Source organism: Amblyomma mixtum, chromosome 8 (assembly GCF_055824585.1).
Source record: "Amblyomma mixtum isolate Tamu chromosome 8, ASM5582458v1, whole genome shotgun sequence".
NCBI classification, from domain to species: Eukaryota; Metazoa; Arthropoda; class Arachnida; order Ixodida; family Ixodidae; genus Amblyomma; species Amblyomma mixtum.
Genome location: NC_143019.1, coordinates 102,147,012 through 102,167,172, shown reverse-complemented (window position 1 = coordinate 102,167,172; position 20,161 = coordinate 102,147,012). Strand labels below are relative to the sequence as shown.

At 44.4% G+C, this 20,161-nt stretch overlaps 1 pseudogene across 1 annotated transcript in view; it reads right to left on the bottom strand.

Annotated features, from left to right (window-relative positions):
• The window catches only part of LOC149333742 (5-hydroxytryptamine receptor 1 pseudogene), a 90,265-nt pseudogene extending 71,613 nt beyond the window's left edge, over positions 1 to 18,652 (bottom strand). The window contains exon 1 of the transcript XR_016284967.1: positions 18,599 to 18,652. The product of XR_016284967.1 is annotated as a 5-hydroxytryptamine receptor 1 pseudogene (transcript). The remainder of the gene's footprint in view (positions 1 to 18,598) is intronic.
• Between the last annotated feature and the right edge of the window lie 1,509 nt (positions 18,653 to 20,161).

The window sequence follows — 20,161 nt, the reverse complement described above, 5'->3', positions numbered from 1 at the left end:
GTTATTCGTAGCCCACTCAAGTTTGGGTCAACGACCCATTTTCCAAGCATTTCAACCGAGAAGAGCCGAGCACAGGCCAGGTGAAAGCACGTGCCCGTTATATCATCGCAGGTGACACTGCGGCGCTGGGGATCGAACCACACACCTCCCGAATGCGAGGCCGATGCTCAAAACTGTAGGCCACCGCTGTTCTCCCCGAAACTTTTCTACAACTTGTGTTTCTCTACGAGGTTCGTGGTTATCATTTACGAAATGAACACTGATATGAAATAATGAACCATATTTTCAAGACGTGTGGTCTCGTGCTCGTTGCCATATTAACCAGGGCGCCCCAATTAATATTTTTTTTTCTACAAAGCACCTGTAGTGTACTGCCCAGGATTGCAACTGTCATTAGTCCTAATCAACTGAAACATAAGCCACATTTCGCGCAAGATGTAAGCTACAATGTAAAATTGCGTCTTTACAACATTGATGCACGACTGCCGGGAAGTATCCAGAGTCTTCGCTAATATGCCTCATAGACGGAGAATGATGGATAACTGTAAGTATCAAGGCGGCCTATGAGACGCAGGATATATTTTAGGGGCGAAAAATTACTGAAAGTATAGCAATGTAGCTGCTTTATCTTAAAAGTAATAATGTGCTCGAAAAGAAGAAAAATATGAGAAAAGAGTAAAATCAGCTGTGCTTTGAATACTGTTGAGCCTGATTAGAGAGCGAAGGCTCTCTTGTATCAGGCAACTAGACGGGGCTTGGCGTCTGTAACGTTGAGTGCGTTCTGCGCAACTGTCTGGACCGGAGCTCGATGAAACGACTGGGTCTTCATTCCCGTCCGTGTTGCCGCCGTCTGTGCTAAGAGCAGCCTCGGTAGGCGCCTTTTCAACGCGCCGATTGACGTCATGCAAAGTCGGCTGACTTAATCTGCTTTATACCGTATATGCCGTCATCCGTTCGCCCATTGTTATTCTTACGTATTCACAAATTCTTTTTCAATGTCAAGCTGAAGGCCACGCCACATGGTTACCACTTGAAGTTACCTATTGCTAAAGCGTCATACATACGAGTTGACTAACTACTGTAATTAATCTCTGGAATTAGTGTTACTTAACTATGTTAAAATTCCTCTTTAAAATGATGTATTCAATGTGAACATTCGTATGTTTACTACTAATCATGCTCATTACTATAATGTGACCTGTGACCTAATCGTGCCTAACCACGCGATACAACGGAGCTTCGCGGCAGCGATCGAAACGCGGTGCTCGGCGCAACGATTACCTTTTTCTAGACGCAGATTTAGACCCTAGGGGCGCCGTTCCTAACCACCTGCTACTCCGCTCAAGGCTCCGGCAAAACGCCGCGAAACTCTGGTCGGACTAGCCGGGCAGAGCTTTCGCTCTTCGGAAAAAGAAAAATAAGTTGGAAAGTTATATCGCTCAGTCAACATAACCCCGTGTCCCCTGCGGCTACCAGCCCAACGCACCGCATACCGGAGCTACGGCGACGCCTTCAAAAACTTTGGGTCAGAGACGCGCCCTTGTTGATTTTCACTGCACAGGCGCGGACAAAAGTCTCTGGATCGCTTACTCCGGAAACAAATTCGATAGCTCTATTACAACTTACTGCCGGCTGGAAACTACAGTCAAAAACCTCTTCTTTCACCTCAACAAGAGTGGCTTCAAGCCTGTGGGGCGTTTGAGGCACCGTTCTAATGTACATGTCATCTTCATATGCTAATCATTCCGCTCCCTTCTGAAAAGAAAATATCCTGGAATCTTTCGAGAAGCAATGGTCTCAGCAACTGCTGCAGTGCATAAAGACTGGAAGGTAGCCAGAACGCAGGACTCTTCGAAGTCGCATCATGTGCTCCTTTCTCCTTTCTCATCATGATAATGATGATGATGATGATTTTGAGTTTCTTTCCTGCTCCGTGCCTCGCCATTGTTGTGATGCACTTCGTGCTTGACATTAAGTTTGAAAAGTGCTGCCTTGAAAGAAAGTGATCGTTCTTTCCGCGAGTAAACTCGGTTGCCACATATATCACAACGTTCGTGCGCTAAACTGCCTCCTCCCACTGGACAAGGCTAGTTAAGAAGAGTAACACAAAGCCAGCGAAATGAAACTGCCTTTTTAAAAATAAATTTTACAGTCCTCTGGAGACAGCTCCAAACAAAGGCGTATCCCACCCCGTATACAAAGTCAGAATGGCAGCTCAACACCTGAGAACAGTGGGAAACTTCGGTAACCAGCACGGACAAGAATTCTAGCTACGTGCGGTCGAGTGGGCAGCAGAAGTCACCAGAAGGCACGTAAACGTCAAGGCAACAAAAGATTCTCCAAAAGAAGGAGCGTCATCGTGAACACTCTCCTAAGAAGAAACCAGCAAGATTCTAATGAGCTGATAAATATATTTTTGCATTCCATTCTATTTCAATCAACTCTCACTGAGTTATGAGAGAAGCAACTGCTTGGAAAATCAGTCTCTCATCTTTTTGGAAAGCTTGAGTACTTAGAACATTAAAGCTTGAAAACAAAATTTTTCAGTCACCTGGTTCGCGCACCTATCTGCCGTAACGTTATTTGGGCCCGTTTTGCAGCTCCGAAATATTCATCAAAAAAACTCAAAACAAACCTGCAGCTTAGAAAACAGAGTAGCAAGCCGGGTAAGATATTTTCAATAACAGCTAAGGCGCTAAAACAAGTGAGCACCAGTGGAGGGCGAAGAAAACGACGACAACGGGTTCTGTGGACCTTCCTCCTTTCCTCTGTTGCTGTTCACTATAGTCGGATACAACTTAAGTCTGAGGTGAAGCTCCTCCCACATTCTACCTCCGCGCACAGAATTCCTCCACGACGAAAAAGTAGTCCGCTGCTTAAACGTTTCTTGTTACGTAAAGAAGCTTATCACAAGAAAAACATTATGACTTCCTGAGTTTTGATGCGTGGATTGTTTGGAATAGTAAAAAAATTAAAAAGCTGATTTCGTTTACAGTTGCGATTGCCCAGCGGAGCAATACCAGACGCCGCGAACCACGACCCAGTGTTAGCAACTGCTGTTTTTTTAAGTTGTATCCTACTATAGCTTTAGCTTCAAGCATGGCTCCGCGAGCAACGCGAACCGACTAATAAAAAGTTCTTAGTGTCCGGTGAGACGCCGGCACGTCAAAACACGTATGCCCAAAATTTAGAGTAGCTTACGGGTACAAGCCTAGAAAAATCGAAATGTAAATTCTTTTTGGTGTTTCCATAGCATATATGAAACATATTTACCTATTTATTTCTCAAAACGAATTCGATTGCTTCAGAATTTAGCCTTATATTTTGAGCTAATGATGATAAAAAAATTACTTGCCATGTACGAACTCTCATGGAGAGGGCCTAGGTTGAAGTGCGCTAATATATATTGACTTTTCTCCAGTGCTCTGAAATTCAACTTTCGCCGAAATATGCTGTCTCGATATAGCGCCCTAATAATCAACCTAGCCAGAGAACCAAGCAGTTTTTTGGCTCTATAGATGCGTGAAAGATAGCAGCGTCTCCTTTGAAATGGGAGGTGGCGCAGATTCCACTATGCTGGGATTTCCACTATGCTGGAAAACTCTGCAAACAACCATGAGGCTGGATAAATCTTTCGTAACGCTCTCAACGCAGTTCCAGTTTACTTCTTGTCAAGGTCAGGCAGAGGTCCATGCTCAACTGCACAGGTGCAAACTGTCGACGCTCTAAAAAGAACCTCTTGTGGCTCGCTCTTTTCTCTGAGCATGACAGAAATAGGACAATAGCCACAATATTACACCAGAGAAGAACCTCAAGCAGCGTTTTCAGCCGCAAGATCGCCTAGCTTTAGACAGCTACGTACGAAAGAATTTTTTTCGTGATTGACTGAGTACACGTACAGGGAGTCAACAGAATTCCGCCAAGCCGTCCTCTAAGAAAAAAGCAGATCAGAACTAACTATCATCACCAGTAAAAATAAAAACTCTCAATTTATGTCTCCGTTTATAACTTATTACAATGATATTCATTTTTACCACAGCAAGTCTTCGCACAATGACCTTGCATGGGTTTTATTCTGCTCAGCCGACGGCACTATTCACCGTCAGATTTTCTAACCTCAGTATTAAAAATTGTGCCTCTGCCAGCGGCGAATGCTTTGTTTTCGTATCTATGCTGCAGCTACACGCAAGGACGGTTTGTGGCTGGATCATACCTCTCGGTGCAGTTAAAAAACTTTTGGAATACTCTTTAGAAGCACAACAGCGTATTTACACACTTGTATTCTTTCTATTTTGGATATCTGCACATTTCAACAGATGCTTGTGCTGGGGCTCATTTGCGCACGTTTCTGCGAAGCCATGCTGCAAGAGAGGTTATAAAAATAGCCATTTTGGTGATGTGTTGTTATGGCTGACATGTTCCGCTACACCGGTCCGCAGCATACAGTATTCCCTCGACGTATGTGTACTAGGGAACGCTGCACGCAGCCGCTCACTTTGTTGCGCCAGAGCTCTCTCACCTCGACCAATGGCCTCGACTGATCCAGCTCAGCGGATTAAGGGCAGTGCCGTCGTTATTTACCTAGCACTGCAAGTTGCTGCGAAATGTGCATGCCGCAGCAGTTATAAATTCAACATATCTTCAGTACGCAGTCCACATTTACTCTCCAGCTAGAGCCAAGAAGCGTGTTCTTTTTTTTTTAGACGCAAGATATTTTAAGCATTTAAAAGACCGAAGCACAAATTTCAGTTCCTTTGGAAGCATGGGCGGTAAATTTCTCAGAGGAAAGTCTGGGAGCCGGTGAAGCAGGGAAAAGGATAGAGGGGATCATTAGCGGGTTGCTGTCAGAGTCATGTATACGTCACATCGCCTTCAGTCGTGGGCTCTATACTCCTCTTTAGATAAGAACAATCTCCTCCTTGCAAAAGATTCCACTCACTCGGTCCAAATAGCTGGCGGTATTCTAAATGGTTACCTCCACCTGTAGCTGAAACTCCACTTTCCGTCAATTTCGTACGGTAGCTGTGCGGGCGCATTTACTGGGGTAACATTTCGTAACCGTGGTATACCCTAACAACGTGCGTTTCAACTGCTAGTCAATGAGCCTGGGAACGAGGAGGACCTGGGTAGTATAAATCACCTGGGTGTGGGAGGGCGCTCTGTCCAAAATGCCCATTATATGTTCCTTTCGTGTGATGTGAAAAGAGAACAATGAATTCAACTATCTTACTCATGATTCATTAGTAAAAAAATAGTACTGCGACCGTTTACAGTTTAGAAATTCGGTAATGAGCACGCGAACCGTGCTAAAAGCTAGAAATTCTCTAACAGCGGAAAGTTTAGATGAGAATGGCCAGGTTTGTGATTGAAGTTCAGGCTCAAGAATAGATCTGGAAATGCTGGCGCTTGATTACGTGAACTCAATGCATGTTCAAATACACCTTGCTATATTCAGCGTTATGCTAGCAGTTCGAAGAGACCAGCCCGTTAAGAATCCTAGCGCTGTATATAATAGGCTCTCAGCCTGACTCGAACCTAAGTATTTAAGCCTGACTTGAATCAAAGTAATGGTTCTCTCAAAAAAGATTATAAGCAAGCAAAAAAACAAAAAAAAATATTTCTCCATTCATAGCCACTTCCAAAAAGAACGATTTCTTTCTTTCTTTCTTCCTTTCTTTCTTTCTTTCTTTCTTTCTTTCTTTCTTTCTTTCTTTCTTTCTTTCTTTCTTTCTTTCTTTCTTTCTTTCTTTCTCTCTCTCTTTCTTTCTTTCTTTCTTTCTTCCTTTCTTTCTTTCTCTCTCTCTTTCTTTCTTCCTTTCTTTCTTTCTTTCTTTCTTCCTTCCTTTCTTTCCTTCTTTCTTTCTTCCTTTCTTTCTTTCTTTCTTTCTTTATTGTTTCCTCAGACACAGTCCAAGAGGGGGCCGAGGCTCTTCTGCTTAATAACCTTAGCTTCTTTCAGACTGCAGCAAAGATTGGAAAAATGAAGCTCTATCAGTCGATGAGCTCAGACATAGAAAGAACTCGACTAAATAATTAAAGTTCGATTTTTTGCGTTAACATCTCCACCGCTTTCAATGCTGCCTATAGCGTGTGCTTAAAAAAAGCAGCCTAACAACGCGCACCACGATTCCTTAATCCGCTGTTCTCTCGTGGCATGGCTGTCACTCCCGTCAGATTGTAATGGGTTCTAAAGCCTCCTAATCTCTTTTGTTTCAGCTCAACTGACATTTTAGTCTCCGAAATTGTACGGCTTTGTGTGCTGTTCAGAGTTTAAGTACACACCTTTAGGTTACGTAAATTTATTCAAAACTGATCCACTACCAGGAGTAACGACCATGTGCGCCGAACAGGAGTTCTAAAGCCGACTGACGTGCACTCCTTAATTGCTGTAGTAGGATGCACATGTTGTCTGTGAAGTGGGGAAAATGTATCAAGAACTGAACCTTTCGCCATACAAAGTACATATTCTACGTAATGTACGCATGTTGGGTGGTGGATGTTCGGTTTTTGGATCGCGACAGGTAGCAGTCAACGCAGCATTTGAGCCACGTTTCCAGAATTAACAGTCTTTTTTGTGTGCTGTACTGGGTCTGAAACGTTTCTCCTTGAAGCAATAATTGCGAACTATTCTTGGCATGCCCGTTGATTTGAAATGCAGTTCCTAGTCCGTGAAAGGCGAATCCAGAAAACATCTTCAGAAAGAGTTTCTAAAGATTGAGAGGTGGTCTTCGGGGCTTTCGAGGTTAACGGGGGCACTCCTGGTACGTCATTCGCTGTTGCATCAAATTTCTAGACAATCATGTGTACTAAAAAAAAAAACCTTCAGTGAACGGGGATCTCTCGCGGAGTAAGCTCATCGATAACTATGAAATGTCTCTCACAGCCGTATGCGAACGAACAAGCAGTTTCGTTGTAAGGAAAGATGTTTCGATAATGCTTTCTCAAGAAGTCTTTTCACTGTTCATATGCTATGGTGGTGTATTGTTATCATCAAGTCTAATGGTAACTCAATCACTACAGCACAACTTCATTCCAGATGATTTGTTCGCACAAAGTTATTAAGCGGTGTATGTGAAAAGAACTTTTTCAGGTAAAGAAAACGGTCGGATAAATTTTTTTTTCGTGATCAAAAGCGTTTCAATACGCAGAAGCTTGTGCCGTCAGAAGTTGCGAAAATACTGGTCTCATACCCTAACATTTTGTTCACTGTGACAGTGAGAGCAAATAAAGATTGATTCTGTTTAAACATTCCCGTGCTTTTATGATGAAGACTTTAAATTTATCAAATACAAACATTTTCTTACGACAAAAAGTTAAAATTGAAATGCAGGTTTCGCCACCATTCGCTCTTGTCACGCACATACTGCAGCGCGTCCTGAGTCAAAGCACAGATCCCTGAAGCAAGACTACATTGCCAATCACTTGGAATTGACAGTCACGGTATCTCTTTCGGTCTTCACGTCCCAAGTCTGAATTCAGTTGCAGAAAAAAATGAAATCCAGTATTCTCAACAATAAGTACCTTTCTTACTACTGGATGAATAATACCACTTCCATAACAATTCACAGTGTAATGTTTTACAGCCTAAAAAGTTTGGATGCTGTGGCCCTCCTTGTCCACTTAATGTTCGGCTTTTCATACAGCATGTATGCTGGCAGAACCGAGAAAAACACATGACGCTGTTAGCCCGTGCCTATTCTAGGGGCGCTTGCGCGTCTATTGTGTGTCAACGCATTTCCACCGAAATCATTGTGCACCGTTACATACACACCTCGGATGCTTGTTTTATTTGCAGTACTGCGATCTAAGCTTCCTCGCAAATTTTTAAGTACAGAAAGGGGCTTTCATTCACGACTCCACGCACAACGATTGTTGATGATTTTTTCTGGCCTTCGAAATTCACAGCTAATACGTAATGCAAAGCCGAAAGAACTTTCAAGTAAAGTATGCTTGACCTTCGTCAAGCGGTCTCGTACAACACGCGCAAGCCGTAAGCACAAAACCTGGATAGCTTCCGGGTAGACACTATTACGGCCCACGCGTTCACTGCAATGGAACCGGAAACCGCAAGCCTTTATGCAAGATAAATAAAAGAAATTACGGAGGCCACTTATATATATACTTAGGTGCTTTGAATACGAAGACACTGTTTTCAATTTTATTTTACGTTATATTTTCATTCCTCAAAATTTATTTTTACCTTTTTATTTCTAATGAAACACCCACTGACTACCAAAAAGTCGTATGACAACGCATAGACTAGGTTCACCTCTTGTCCCTGTGAAGCTGTGTGGTTTCGTGTCCCATTGCATGGATGCTCATCTAATAAGTGTGAAAGCGCCAGGTTACCTTCACCGCACCTTGGGAAGAAATCTTATTTTTCTTTCTTACCACGGTTACATCATCTGAGATTTTTCAGACCGCTGCTGCAAGTCAACGTCGATGCCTGGTTACTTTGCCGAGTAGCCTTATACTTTCGCATTAAAAAGCGTTTACAGCGTGTTTGTGTAAAGCGCCAATTAATCTACTAGCAGCAGTGCACGGCGTACTCACGAATAGAAAGTGCACAGTTATAGTGGGATGCAAGTAACACTACCTAAAGTCTTATTAGATGATAACCTTTGAAATGAACGAACCTTATCGCTAACCTTTGTGCCTTCCTTTTCCTCTGTCTTTCTCTGTTTACGCCATAATCGATCCTTACATCGAATGTGGGACGGCGTTTTCTGCGGCCAAGTTCGAGTAGTTAAATTTCAAAAAAAAAAATGCTAATCGCGTCTGCTAAGGCGTGCCGAGAAGCAGAGAAGTTAATATACAATGAAAAAAGTTTCCGCAGCACCCACCTGGGGAACGAGCTGCGCGTTTAACGATGCTGGACACGGATTCAGCCAACGCCATCAGGGCGTGAAGTTCACAGCAGCGTGGCTCTCAAACAGCTCCCCAGGTGGCAATGAAGGCTTCCTAATCGGGACAGTGCACAAGCTCGTCGCAGTGAGCTGCAGGTGCGAGCGATTTACAAATATATGTTTGGAGCCCTTTGTTTATGGGTAAAGTTTGATTTTACCCCATTGTTGAACGCTGACATAGGTATTTCTTAAAAAGCGGGTTAAACCCGATTTCTTTGCGAAAATGCCCTTTTTAGAGTACACACAACGGCGGGAAAATGAGGGTCTCGTTAAGATATAGGCTTATACTAAACGGCCTAGAGAACTTAAGTTTTCATGACCAAACCTGTAGACATCGCACGAAAATTATTGGTTATTCTTTGCTTATCACAGAGGAGTGTTCATTTAACTGGTGGTCTTGAACCGCTCTTAAAGATGCACTGAAGAGGAATCTGAACTTGTCTTTTTGCCGCTGGAACTCCATCTGCACGTTCCGAGCTTTCTTAGAAACTCCGATTTCCCCAATTATCTCGAGTTAACGTCCGGCTCCCGCCTTTTCTTTTTAATTCTTCCGCGTACGGTGGGCGGAGTCGACCAACGCGCGGAGCGCCTTTCACCCAGTCCCGTGGCGGCTTGCCGCTCTGCCATCGGCGGAGTAATACGTAATAGTCCGTAGTAACAAATAGTCCGCGCGTATTTTTATTTCTGCGGGCTTATTTTGCGGCTATATTATCTGCGAATGAAACTATTTATTCATGGAAACCTAAAAAACAAAATAAAGCGAAAGCAAAGCCTCCACGGAGCTGGCTGAAAGGCACTTCACGCGTTGGTAGACTCCGCTCACCGTACGCGGAGAATTCAAAAAATAAAGGCAGGAGACAGACGTTAATTCGATTTAATTAGGGAAATCGGCCACAGAGGGCCATAAGTCGCAGTTTATAAGAATGCTTGGAACGTGTAGATCGAGTTCCCGCGGCAAAAAGGCAAGTTCAGAATCCTCTTCAGTGCACCTTTAACCCTTGTTATTTATGAAGTTACTTCATTTGAGGTTATGTTTGAAAAGTAACTTTTAGAAGCGAGACGTTAAAATACATCACTGACCAGGCATTCATTCGGCATCATGAATCAAACACTATCCCCGCTATAGTGACGTTCTGCTCTAAGGACCTGGTACGTTTAAAGAAGCCTCGACGATGTTGAATTGATAGGTTTCTCAGCGTATAAGGCAGCCAGGTATGGCATGCACGTGAAGTGTAGCGTACGAGATGGACAGTTTACGCGAATAAATAACGGTCCATAGTGTTGTCGCGCCACATAACTGTGGATTCTTACCAAATCTTCCAAACTTCAACTGCCCTCAAATGATTAGTTGCAGTAGAGGCATCCGCCAGACCAGCGTCTCTCAGTTTTCCCTTGCATTTGTTTCAGAGCACGCCCCCTTTCACCTTTGGCGTGCACCCCCCAAAGGCCGAATTCGGGAGGAAACCGCGGTTCCAATGCGCAGGAGGAGGCACCGCGCGGTGTTCTGCGGCTGCAACTGGCTCGCTTGCGCGGTCGGCTCACCAACGCCACTGCTGCCCGATTTCAAAGACGACGTTCCAAGAGCCTGCTGGCCAGGATGATATCGGGCGAGACTCAAGAGAAGCTGAGAGCGCAAAGCGCGCCTGCTCGCTTGAGCACGAAAATAGCGCGGTTACCATATTAACACTGTGCTGGACCTAACGATAGCATTTCAGTGTTGCAGCTGCTTTCCGTCGGTGTTATGATGAGACTTGATCGTCGTTCAAACCTAACGCACTGAATTTGCCAGGGATAGCTCTCATTCGTCACTCCTTCGAATTCCTTCATTGCGAAGAAGGCAGCGGGCCCCGGCCAGCTCTTGGAAACCACGGCCGTTAAGCAGGCGTCCAAAAGCAGCGGCAACACCGCCATAGGGAAAGGTTTTAGCTGCATTATTCGTTTTAGGCAGCACTTTTTTGTGTTGTTTCACCGCGGAAGTTGTTTAATCTATAACCATCATTCTGTGTTTACGTGTATTTTAAATTCTCCTGTCATTATGTATACCGTTTCAACAGGAGGAAAACGTCTATATGTATTGAATCTGCCCACTGCTAATTTCAGACGGGAGACGAGGCCTCGTCAGGCTCCATGCCTTTTGCCTTGTCTTCCACTTTCAGTTGAAAGAAAAATGTTTCTCTCTCTCTCTTTAGGCGATGTAATTTCTTATTTGGGAATGAATAGTTAGAGTATAAACGTACACACATATAAATTGGTGGAGATGGGCAGCTTCAATTATTCCGAGCAGTATTGGATTTGAAATCGACCTGTGCAGTAGGCATATTTTTGTTTGCACAAAAGCATGTCCGTCCATTTGTAGAAACTCAATAGCTGTTATTTAGATCTGGCAGAAATGACGAGAATCTGACAAGCGTGTGCGTGCACTTCCGAGAAGAAATTCTAGTACCGCCCTTTCTCTTTCTTGCTACCGATCGACAGCCAGCCATTGTGCGGTGATGCTATTTCGGGCTGCATGCCTCACCTGAGCCATTCCAGCCCTGCCTATTGCCTGGCTCGTATTGCCGTGTCGCAGATCCTCGTCCGACTTCTTACACGCCACTGGACAGGCTCCACGGATTTGGGGAGGCCAGTCAGTCGTATACCTGTAGTAGGGCAGCCCTTACTGCCTACCTCGTCATCATTCTATGTTCACTGCATTTCCTCTTCCTGTTGTGACCTATTCATCTGGATAGACCTCTCAGTACGGAGGAACCGGCTCTGGGCCACATCTGTCTGCCTTTGTCGGCGAGCATTTTTTTTTCTTTGCTGCGGAGCCGATCCCAGCTGAGCACAAATACATCGCATTTGCATCGGCTGGGGATATATATCTGTTTCTGCAGAACCCCATTCTCTTTCTGCGCCGGTGGGCTACCAGCAACGTAGATATCGAGCGCTCGCTGTACCCCAGTCGCTCTCTTGTTGCAGCGCGTAGACGACAAAAGAAGGGACGAAGAAAACACGTATATATCCGTGGTAATAAGTGAAGCACGATCAATGCTCGCCATTCGCAATGCAAGGCCCCCGAAGAAAGAAAGGGAAACGGCAGCCCAAGACAGTTGGACGAAGTAGACGGCCCGGTAATGGATTCCGGCTTAGCGAGGCGAAAACAACCCCGCCGCTTTTTGTCTTTGTTTGCCCGCTCCGTGCTTACCTGACCTTCAAGGAGCGCGCGCAATTCCGTTTCCATTTTTCCGTAATGCTTATCCTGAGCTTTAAAGGCCCAGGTTTTGGCAAAATGGATTTCTATTTTAAGAAAAGACGTCGTGTTAGCAAGGAGATTTGCATTCGCTCAGAGTGCGCCCAAAATACCTATATCAAAGGTGTTGCTGTGGTGTGTTGGGTTTAGTGGCGCATTAGAATCTAAGGCTATCATGCGCCAACTTTACTCAAAGGTTCTGTCATAGCTTTAGCCAAATGTATAAATTGTGGTCCGGTACGGTGACCTTCCACAGACTGCTTGTTTGACAACCAACAATAAAACTTTAACTCATCTTCTGTCTTAGGGCTTATACAATATGCCCACATCATGAAAATGTTTCTGATTTTATCTTTACGAATATTTCCTGCTGCGGCGTTGGAAATTCCCTGAAATGTGCGAGTCCCAGATAACAACTGTGCAGAGTGTCTAGGAAATGAATGAAACAAGAAGAAAATTATATACAATATTCAGGTACGGTCTAGATGATTCCCATGTCTTTTCCAGCGTCTTCTATTTCGGAAATTTGGGATGCTAAAAATAAACGATTGGTTCTCACTCGATATTAGAGTTGAAGAGAGACAGAGCGCACATCTGAAATAGCAGCTGTATGCTTCCAGCATCGCGCTTTGCAAATACCAACTCCTACTGCATGTTCTGCATATTCGTACTGCGTATTCTGTCTTAAGTGCATAAATTTCTTTTAAATAATCCCGAGGACGGTGCTCCCGTTTTGTTCTCGGCAGTGGCGTTTCCTGATAGAATGCTTCATTTCTGAGCCCTGACCTAGTCGTAGGAGTTGAGAACTATTGTTCTTACTTGCTCGCTGAAAGTTTTATTAACCGAAATTCAAACCTCAACAGTCATTGAGCGAAAACAATGTTTAGCCCAAAATGAAAGTTTAGGCTTGAGATGAAACATGGCTGACATCTCACCCGAAACACGCCTTCGGCCTCTAAGCGATATGTACAGAAAGTCAGAGAAGCATGGAAACAGTGCAAAGGTGCGAGCTCACCTCCAAACGTGACCGGCTATGATTGGTCAAATAATCCCAGCAGCTTTAGCGACCGAGTGTTTACCGCCCACCGACTGTCCCGCATTCAGGTGAATAGCACAAACACAGCCGCAGTGTATAATTATGCCAGGATAAATGGTGCTCTAAATTTTTAACTTTTAAATCGTGCATATTTGTTTCCGTTTTGTTTTAACTTATCGCCCTAAGCTCAGTGACGGAAATGCGCCTTTATTTTTTTCAAGAGCGTGAAAACACCTTTTTTGCAGAAGTACACTTGACTTAACATGAAGACCGAGTCAGGCTACAGTTTTCGTATTTCACTCATAATGCTTGTTAAGCGGCAAGTAAAAAGCGCGGAAAATAGTCACACGAAAGGCAAGAGATTTCTTCTTTAGGAGGGTACTTAATTCCTGCTACACTGCAGGCGCTTTCATCAGTCGTACCATAACCAACATTTCAGGACAAAAACATTTTTGAGCGGTAAACTGTTTATAAACGTGATTTTTTATATAATGTAGGGTTTAACTAAAACAGTTATTAAGTCCGCCGATCACCCGAGGCAGTCTTGTGGTCTGCGGACATATTAACCATTCTCACCATTTTTGCTATCGTCAAAAGCGTTCCCCATTGGTTTTCTAGGCAGTCTTTTCCCCTCATTCCCTTCCCCAGTGCAGGGTAGCCAACCGGAAACCTTTCTGGTTAACATCCCTGCTTTTCCCCCTCTCTTTATCTCTCTCTCTCTCTTAACTGTTCGATGAGATCAACGGAAACACCCTAAAAGAATGATTTTGCCAGAATCAGAAAAGTGGATTAGTGCCTGCAATATTTTCATAAGAGTGTCTACAACATTACAAGTTTCAAAATTTTTGGCCGAGAATGTTCGGCATGACAATAGAACACAAAATTTATGCTCCTCCACCAGAACTCCCAAAAAATTAAGATAGAGCCAAGGGCTATAGCGTCGCATTCATCAGTACTTTTCGTGTACTGAGCAATGTGCCACCGTTATCTCAAAATTCAAGGATCCTTCTAATTAACCAGCGGCGCACTCCTCTCAGTCGCTGTAATTGGCTCCATGTATACTGATGTCGACTGGAACACCACAGAGAAAGGCGTAGCTGTGCAATTTAAGATGAATGCGCTCCATGACATGCTCTGACGCCTGGGCTATATGCGACATTTTTTTTTTGCAACTAAATTCGCGCAGCAGAAATTGCCGCGCTAGTGCGGAACCCAGGTGGAGACACATAGAGCGAAGAAGCGGTAGTCGCCACCGCGTACGACTCGTCCCCAAAGCAAATGTGATCAACATGTGCCAGATACTATTGTGCGAGGAAGTCTTTGAGAGTAGCCACGCTAACCCTTCTGTTAAAATAATGAAATTGTTCATTTTGACACCATTGAACTAGTTCTAGCGAGCGTGCATAGCTGTCCATAAGGACTTGCGTTCGCGAATACAGGAAGTCGCTTCCTTGAGATGCCCGATCAGCCGCGGATACCAGCAGCGCGATTTCCCTCAACACCTTTCGCATCAAGGCGGAAACACAGGCATTGCGATGCAAGATTAGGTCGTGTTTTCTAAAAAAAGCGATAATTCATGCGTGGTGAAGTGTTTATTTCCGTGCCAAAATCACTGCCAAAATTACTGCCAAATAACTGCGAAATCCGTGCCAAGCTCGTTGACCATGGCGCTCAAGTGGGCGGCCGCCACGGTCAAATCATGGCGCAAGTAGCCAAACCGGAGAAGGTGACTTTCTGCTCTACTACTGGTCGTGTCAGCCGCCACCTCCGGTCTCACCGGACACCGCGCGTATAATATCTGGCGGGTCCACATCGGCGGCGGCGGCTGTTTCTCGCGACGCCGGGCGTCAAGTCCGTGCCCTCAGGCGAAGATCGCCAACTTGCCGCCGTAAAAACGCTCTATTTATTCTGACCTTTAAAACCTGAACCCAAAACTAAGGCCTCAGATGTTAATTTTCTCCCTCTAGAGTTACCTACATAAACTTTCACTCAGTTCTGAACATCTCTAATTCACAAATGAGAGCCATCTAAACAAAGATCTTCAAGATTAGACTGTAATATTTTGGCTACATAAGGCGCTCAGAATTCACTGTAAAAGTTTGATTAGGTTTATAGAACCAAACGTCCCAAAAGTGACTCAGTCTATGAGGGACGCCGTAGTGAAGGGCTGCGGAAATTTCGACCACCTGAGGTTCTTTAAAATGCACTGACATCGCACAGTACACAGGCCTCTAGAATATCGCCTCCATAGAAATTCAACCACCGCGGCCGGGATCGAAGACGCGTCTTTTGGCTCAGCAGCCGAGTGCCATAACCACTGCGCCATCGCGGCGGCGTCTGTAAAGGGTTGGAAAAACGGTAACTTGGGAAAGACAGGCAGCTAGCTGGGACGACAAAGGCAACGATGAACTGCCGTTATGATTCAAACAACCAATATAGCCACTGCTATGCGCTTTACCGTACTCCGCTTCTTGCAAACAAAACTCACATTCCGCCATTGTGATCCAAAGCTCATTTAGAGGGAAGTGTTTGAGCGAATGCAAAATAAAAGGTTCCAGACTAGAACGAGACCTTATTATTAGGTCGCAGAATCTAGACCAGCTTAAAACTTCAGCGGCTCAAGAAGACCTGCAGATCCGATAAAGAGGGTATTCAAAACCTTCAGTAAACAAAGCGGACTGGGACTCTCATATAGCTGCACCCTCTAGCCTCTGAACCTCCAACTGTGCCATGTTAGCCGATACAATCGCTTTGAAGTTTCTGGGTTTATCCTACGCTGTATGTTCCGCGCATGGCGGATTCGCCTCTGACAAAAGGCCGCGAACGAGACTCCCCGCTGACAGCATAGATGTAGGGTGCTTATCAGGCGTGTGTCGACTGGGTTCCACGAGATCCTGAGAGGCTTCGAGCGGATTACGTGCGTCGCGTCGACGCACGTTCAGCGCGACTGGCTTCAAGTTCCCCGTCGTGTTGTCACGGGCTCACTCATGCTAACGCGAGAGAGAGGCAGTGCGCTTCTCTAGGGGATGACAATGCTTTACTGCCTCCAGGGCCTCGGTGTGAGGAACCGCATTCGTTTTCCAAAAGGCGCGGTAGAAAAGGCACAGTATGAAGCGGAAAAAATGAAAGCATTGCTTTCTGAAACAGGTTCGAAGGTATTGCTGTAAGCGTTTTGTCCGGAGTTTGTGGAACGGTAGCCTCTTTAATTCTGGACAGCAGCCATTCGCATGGTTATGGAACATTTGGTGCTTCATACCGTATAAGCAATTAAGGAAGGCTGAAATGATGACTTTATCACGGAATCGTACAACTCTTTGTAACCTATTTCTCGAAGGGCAAGCGGAAATGTTCCTTTTACTGCAACCGCCCGCCACGGTGGCTCAATGGTTACGGCGCTCGGCTGCTGGCCCAAAAGACGCGGGTTCGATCCCGGCCGCGGGGGCTGAATTTCGATGAAGGCGAAAATCTAAAGGCCCGTGTGCTGTGCGATGTCAGTGCACGTTAAAGAACCCCAGGTGGTCTAAATTTCCGGAGCCCTTCACTACGGCGTCCCTCATAGTCAGAGTTGCTTTGGGATGTTAAATCCCAATAAACAACCTTTTGCTGCGACCGTTGTCAAGGCAGCATAACCCACATGTACGCCGTAGTTGTGACTGGCGTTTTGACATATCACGTGCAATGCGTCCCGCTTATTTGTCGCAAGCAAATCAGACGACGCATGTGGCATGTGCCAATGCGTCACGCTGACAACACTAATCACTAATTTGTCCGAAAACTAACGTGGCACATGTAGCGTGTTGAGTTCTCTCCGTTCTTTCAACCTCTTCACTCTGTATCACTTTCATTCCCACTTGGTGCATGACAGTCCGTATGATATTTGGAAAAAAATTAAAAAAACATGGCCGCTGTCAGTAGCATGTGCTATAAACACATAAAAACAGCGGACGAATCTGAACGCGCACCATAAGCCGCAAAGCTGTGTATATATAAGCCGACCATGCCTACAACAAGTACTATACATTGCTGACATTAGTAAACAGCCTCATGTTCAACTTCATGGGAGCAATATTTTCAAAATTACGCTGGTTAATTTTGCTTTCACTCATATACAAAAAGTATTTCGAGGCCTTCCACTGTACACATGTAATCATTTCTTCGTAGTCACAGCAAAGATTAACCCAGGATGAAAGGCAGCAAATAAGTAAAGCGTGTGACCGTTTTACAGCGAAAGGTCTACGGATGTATCCAGCCGGAATATGACATCACTGCCGACAGCATCGAGGGCGTCGTCCACTCACGTCACTCCACCAAGTTCAATTTTCTTGGACGTCCCTTTTAATAGCAAGGCAACTCTTTAATATTGTAAGTTAGTGTTATAAACATAATGAGAGGAATTTGCTAGCCTTTATATGAGTAGAAAATCTTGCTTTTACTGTTTGTGCTCTGCGATCACCCTGTGCTTAAGACATACAGAAAACCACTGGGGTGCGTTTTCGACAATATTTTTGCGGTAACTGTATACTATTTAGGGTAAGTTATGACCACAATGATGGCAATGGTTAGCACGAATGCGGTGGAGAGGGAAATAAAATGGGAGAAAGAAAAAGCGCCATGCAGCCTAATTTACACATCGTTTTAAACGAAGGGGTGCAGTCATAATGTACAAAGACTACTTGCATACAGACCCTACATGCAGACACTAGAAAAATCATTAATCTTCTCCGAGACCTGGAAGAAGAAAGAAACCAAGCAAGATTTTAATAGCTGAGAGCAATTTTGCGTGTTGCGGAGGCTGGAAGCTTTTTTCACCAGTGCAGGTTGTCAGGACTCCCGCCGGAGACTACCCTTTGTTTTGCATTGTTACTGGGTTGCCGTGGAGATGAGTGGCTAGCTCTGGGCTGACTCGCGATGTGAGATCAAGGGTTTCACCTGTCCAAAAGCCTTTTTGTATTGGCACCAACCTTTTATTTTTCGCAGTTTCAAGTTTTATAAAAAACATCCATTGTGATTATTTAAATGACAGAAAGGAAACATTTCAACCACCACTGCAAAAAGAACAGACACTGGTTGCCTGCTTCGGATTCATTCACTCTCCACATTCTAGCGAGGGTGGGAGCTAAGATCCCTTGCTACTACTGGTGGTGGACCGAGACCCTCCAAAACCTGTTGACTTTTGAGCACTGTCGAAATGATTCAACTCTGATGAGCTGTAGGATAAATTTGCTATGGTGGAAAAAGTTCCCTCCTCGGCGAGTGAAAGTTTTCTGATATATTGTTAAGTCTCAGCAATTAGGCGCTACTGACTGAGTACATTACTAGAGTTTTAACTCAACTGTCCGCTAGAAATAATCATTTGGTTTTGTTCCCAGAAAGTGTGCCTACAGCTAGGCTGAACACAGATAACAAATAATTCATATATCATACCTTGCACTTTGTTGCTCACATATAGCGCCAACGTTAGTATTGTGCTCTGGAAACCTGAAAAAAAAAAAGAAAAACATAAAAACACGAAAAAATCTCTAGAAAGCGCTGCTATTTGGTCGTACTTTAAAACTACCAAATAGCGTATTTTGATACGTATTTTGATTTTGATTCGATTTTTCTTGCCGTTGCTCTTCTAAGAATTGTGTCCCCAACTGACCAGCAATTCATTCGTCACAACTTTCGAAAATATGGTGGATTCATACTCACACATATTTCACTGGGCACGGTGGTGCACTTCACGTCTTTAGGGCATCAGCGCACTATTGCAGCTTTGCACACGTCTGTTTCACACGTACAGTTTGCAAAAGATACGCGAAATCCCACCCGGCCATGCGCCCGTTTCTTGTATATCTTTCTCATCAGCCACACTGCATCTGTTTTAACGTATATATGCATTGCGTCCAACATATACGACACCACTCTTTGGCGCAGTAACTGTAAGAGTTATTCTGTAAAAGCTTGCACCCGCTAGCGTAGGCTCAAGATGGTCTGAACTTTTCTTGTTCAAGGGCTGTATTGTGTACATTAAGCTTTTAGTGCTTTTGGTGTTCAGAAAGGTTTCTTTGGACATCATTTTTGAAATCTGACCTGACGTCTACTTTGTGATCTGCCAGAACAACTCGTTTTTTTCGTATTGTCATAAGCAAACCGGTGCCCGTGATGAGGAATGTGATTTTAAAGTTTATAAGTTAAATGTTTTAAGATGCTCTACACGTAACATGTAGCGAGATTATTTAGTGTCCTGCATTCTGCTAAGGCTCAAAACTTGGTAATTCGGAAAAGTATTTTCATCAAGAAGAGGATTAATCCGAATTCTAAAGTGAAATAAACGTTGTGTATAGAAGTATTTAATCTTTTTCACATTTCTGAAGTTTTAATATATATAGCTAGAACAGAAAAAAATGTTATTTTCAATCCGGTTAAGCGTGAGCAATGCTGTACCACCCTCCCCTCCCAAATTCCCTCCTCTCGAACAAGAATATGCCCGCTGCCCGGCTCATTTTGATCACACACCGATAGACCACACATCGTCCTAGACGCTTACTGCCCAAACCACAGGGATTCCGTCGTTGTTTGCCACATCATAAATGAGTTGGTTTTATGTTACAACAGAATACAACAATGTTTAAAAAGTCTAAAATTTGTTTATGCACATGAATACGAAAGATTGCAGGGCGCACCCGTCGCTACTGTCTCCACATGCTGCGCGTTGACCCTTAATGAACTAGAGAAGCCGTGTGGGGAAGCAAGTGAACCGACGTCAAGATTTCTTTATATTGTTTCTGGCAGTAAGGAAAGAAACGATGGGATGTATGTGCACTGGAGTGATTGCTAGTCAGCGCTCGTCTGCGTCTGGTCCTTCTTCGGCTCGTTTTTCGCGCTTTGTTTCTAAGACGTCTTCTTAATTTGTCAGCTAGTTTTCGTTCCTCACAGATCCAGCACGTTCAGCAGTTGGCAAAGTTTTTCACAACAACGGCATCCTACTCGACCGCTTGACAGCGG